Source organism: Prionailurus viverrinus, chromosome D2 (genome assembly GCF_022837055.1).
Source record: "Prionailurus viverrinus isolate Anna chromosome D2, UM_Priviv_1.0, whole genome shotgun sequence".
NCBI classification, from domain to species: Eukaryota; Metazoa; Chordata; class Mammalia; order Carnivora; family Felidae; genus Prionailurus; species Prionailurus viverrinus.
In genome coordinates this window covers 32,539,687-32,543,225 of record NC_062571.1, presented here as the reverse complement: position 1 = coordinate 32,543,225, position 3,539 = coordinate 32,539,687, and the positions used below count along the sequence as shown (strand labels likewise).

The 3,539-nt window shown below is 51.6% G+C and overlaps 1 non-coding gene across 1 annotated transcript; it reads left to right on the top strand.

The window, feature by feature from the left end:
• The first annotated feature begins 1,691 nt into the window (after nucleotides 1–1,691).
• TRNAR-UCG (transfer RNA arginine (anticodon UCG)) lies at nucleotides 1,692–1,774 on the top strand. The gene has a single exon. It is a non-coding gene; the product is annotated as a tRNA-Arg (tRNA).
• Nucleotides 1,775–3,539: the final 1,765 nt, after the last annotated feature.

Genomic DNA, 3,539 nt, shown 5'->3' with positions numbered 1-3,539 from the left:
TGGGGAAGAGATACGGCTGCTCCCTGGTCACCTGTTTCAGGAAGGGCGAGGCAGCTGTCTCACCCATGCTAATCGTCACTGTCTCCCTTCTCCCCGTTGTAGGATCGTGGTCATCTCTTCTGACTCACCCACCCCACACCCCTCGTTGGACCAGAATGGACCTGAAGCCCAGAGAGGGTAGGAACTTGCCTGAAGTTGCACAGCGCGACAAATGCCCTATGCTATGTAGCCCTGTCTTTCGGACTCCCAGTCTTTGTTCACCCAAGTGATTTTCAGTCTTATCATCGTAATAAAATCCAGTGTGCTTTCAGCGTTGTACTGGCCACTTTTCATGATAAATATTAAATTGATGTTTGTTGACCGAATAAGTGAAAGCGTGGGTCTATTCCTGTACAGAGAAGAAGCGGAGATAGAGTGGGGGGTGGGGGAGGCAGAGCCAGAGGAATCCTTGAAGAGAAGTGGGAAGCAGGATGTCTGTAGCTTTCACTTAACATCTTGCTTTGCAGACCGAGCTCTCCACAGGGTATCTGCTTCCTTTGGGGATTGGGTCTAGGATTGGGTCATCGGCCACGGGCTCAGGTCTCCAATCTCTACATGCTTGCACCGGCAGACCTTCCTCCCCGGCATCTCTTCACTCCGTAGAGGTCTGGTCCACGTCAGGTGTGGGACATAAGAGGGGATTCCGGCATTATCTTCCTGCTTGGGAAAATAGGCACAGAGAAGCAGAGCGACTCTCCCCAGGCCACACAGCAATTCCTGTCTTGCACTGCAGCCCCTAGAAACTACCTTGTCTGGAATTTTGGCCTTTACATTCTCTCCCTGGGAGCAGGACCAGGTTAGAGGTGGTTTGAAGGACTGTGTGAAAACCTGCTCCACGAAAACGGTCCAGAGAAACTCGGGACAGAGGGAAATGTAACAGGACAGGCAAGTCCATCTGGTTCCTCTCTGGGCCCAACTCCTCATCCCTCAGGGCCCTCTCCCCTCAGGCAGATCCGTGATAAGCTAGAGAGTTTCTGGCGGGCTTGGGAGCCCGAGGGGGCCCTGCACACGGGTGACCCTAGCCCAGATATTACAAGGGAGGAACTGGGGTCATATTTCACTGGCCTGTATATCCCTTCTACAGCATCAGCGCTGACAGGCCTGTCGTGTGTCATGATGTGCTCCCCTGGGACCCCCCCCCCCCACCACCCCCCACCCCCCCCCCCCCCCCCCCGCCGCCAGCACCCGGCCACAGGAAGCCTGCGGAGGCCTGGCCTGATGACGCCTGCCCCGGTCCTGTCTGATGACGCCTGCTCTTCACGCTTGGCTGGATTTAGGACAGTCTGGGCATGGGGCCTGCTGACAGCTCAGGGTGGTGGCGTGGGACACCAGAGCCTAGAAGCAGAACCCCAACTCACATGCTGCAGTCACAGAGTGCACATCTCAAGTAAAATACGCTTATAAAGCCTTAGAGTCAGAGTGCTTTTTTGTGTTTCAATGTTGAGATGCACACAGGGGCCTCTGGAAGCACACAGAAGGGGCCCTACTCACCCTTGGGGAGCAAGGACGACTTCCAGGGCCAGTCACATGGGAGCCATTTAGTGGGTAACGTGTATTCTCATGTTAAATTTAGGCCAGCATTCAAGACTCTGAGCTCTGCACAGCTAAAATATAAAACAAGTCACGTATGTAATGTAAAATTTTCCAGTGGTGCCTGGGTGGCTCAGTCGGTTGAGCGTCCGACTTCGGCTCAGGTCATGATCTCAGTTCGTGGGTTCAAGCCCCACCTCGGGCTCTGTGCTGACAGCTCAGAGCCTGGAGCCTGCTTCAGATTCTGTGTGCGTCTCTCTCTCTGCCCCTCTCCTGCTCACACCCTCTCTCTCTCTCTCTCTCAAAAATAAACATTTAAAAAAAGTTAAGGGGTGCCTGGGTGGCTCAGTCGGTTAAGCGTCTGACTTCAGCTCAGGTCATGATCTCACGATTCGTGAGTTTGAGCCCCACGTCGGGCTCTATGCTGACAGCTCGGAGCCTGGGGCCTGCTTCAGATTCTGTGTCTCCCTCTCTCTCTGGCCCTTCCCCTCTAGAGCTCTGTCTCTCTCTCTCTCAAAAATAAACATTAAAAAAATGAAATAAATAAATAAAGTTAAAAAAAATAAGTAGAATTTTTGAGCAGCTACATTTTAAAAAGTAAAAAGAAACAAGTGGAATTAATTTGATGATTTTATTTAACTCAATATGCCCAATATATTTTTATTTCACCGTGTAACCAATATGAACACTGTTAACAGTTATTACAGTTTTAAGGTGCTCACTCTTCAGAATCTGGTGTGTATTTTATACTTAAAGTATATCTCAGTTTGAATTCTACGTTTCCAACTGAAATACTTGATCAGTGTTTACATTTCACAAAATTTACAGCAGCAAAGTATCCATGTTGTTCTAAACATACTCAAAAGTTTTCCAATAAGTGAATTGAGTATTGGTTTTTAAATTTACAGTAAATTTTAAATGTAAATGCATCGAAATTAGTTTTTTTTAAAAAATCAAAATTAAAAAATTAAAACGGAAGTTTCGGTTCCTGAGTCACTGTAGCCGCATTTCAAGTGGTCAGTGGCCGCTTCTGGCTGGTGGCTGCCTCATGGGACAGCTCAGGTAGAGTGCCACCTCCGCCCAACGCTCATCTCCCCTTCCCTCCACCTCCCCTGCATGTGCCTGGGGACCCGTCCTCCTGTCCCGTCATAGAGATGCTCCCTCTCCTCCCTTCCACATGGATAAGCCCTCTTCCCAGACCCCACCGGGGTCACCCCCACCAGCAGGGAGTGTGATACAAGACCCTCACCCTGATAGTCCCTGACTGTCACTGTCATTTCCTGTCTCGAAGCCTGTGAGGGCTGTCTGTCATCACCCGGAAAGTTGGCAGGAGAGCTGGGACCGAAAGTTCCCTTCCCTTTTCCCAGATCTCCCCCCACGTCCCCTTTCCTGCATCCTCCTGGAGCCTGGCCAGACAACAGGAGGTAGGTATGGCCACAATGCTCTAAGACCTAAGGCTGGGCATTCTCCCTGATTCCCTTATCTAGGGCTTTCCAGCCTTGCCCGCAGAGGGGGTGGCCCACGCAGCTTGCTCCCCTCCTCCAGAGGGCTGAACTTAGGAGCAGAACAATGGAGGGTACCGTGGGGGCTCACAGGAGGCATGAGGCTCACCCAGGGAGGTATGGTCGTTACCCCAGGACAGCCTCTTTGGGCCTCAGTCTTTCCATCTGCCCAACGGGAGCTTCTCATTCTTTAAAGAGGTGACCTGCGAGAGGGACAGCAGGGTGGCTTGCCAAATCCAGGACATGCTTGCAGCTGTCTCCATGGACACCAGGAGCATCTGCTCAGCCACGCCCCAGGTGTCCCATTCAACCCAGATGGGAGCTGAGGCCCTTTTGTTGTGCTCCCACCTCACCACCAGCTCCTCCCCTGTCCATTCCCCATCCAAAAAGGACCAACTCTCTCTGTCCCTCAGTTTCTTCCCCTTGGGGGACTTTCCCCCCCCCATTCTGGTCTATGAGCTTATATGA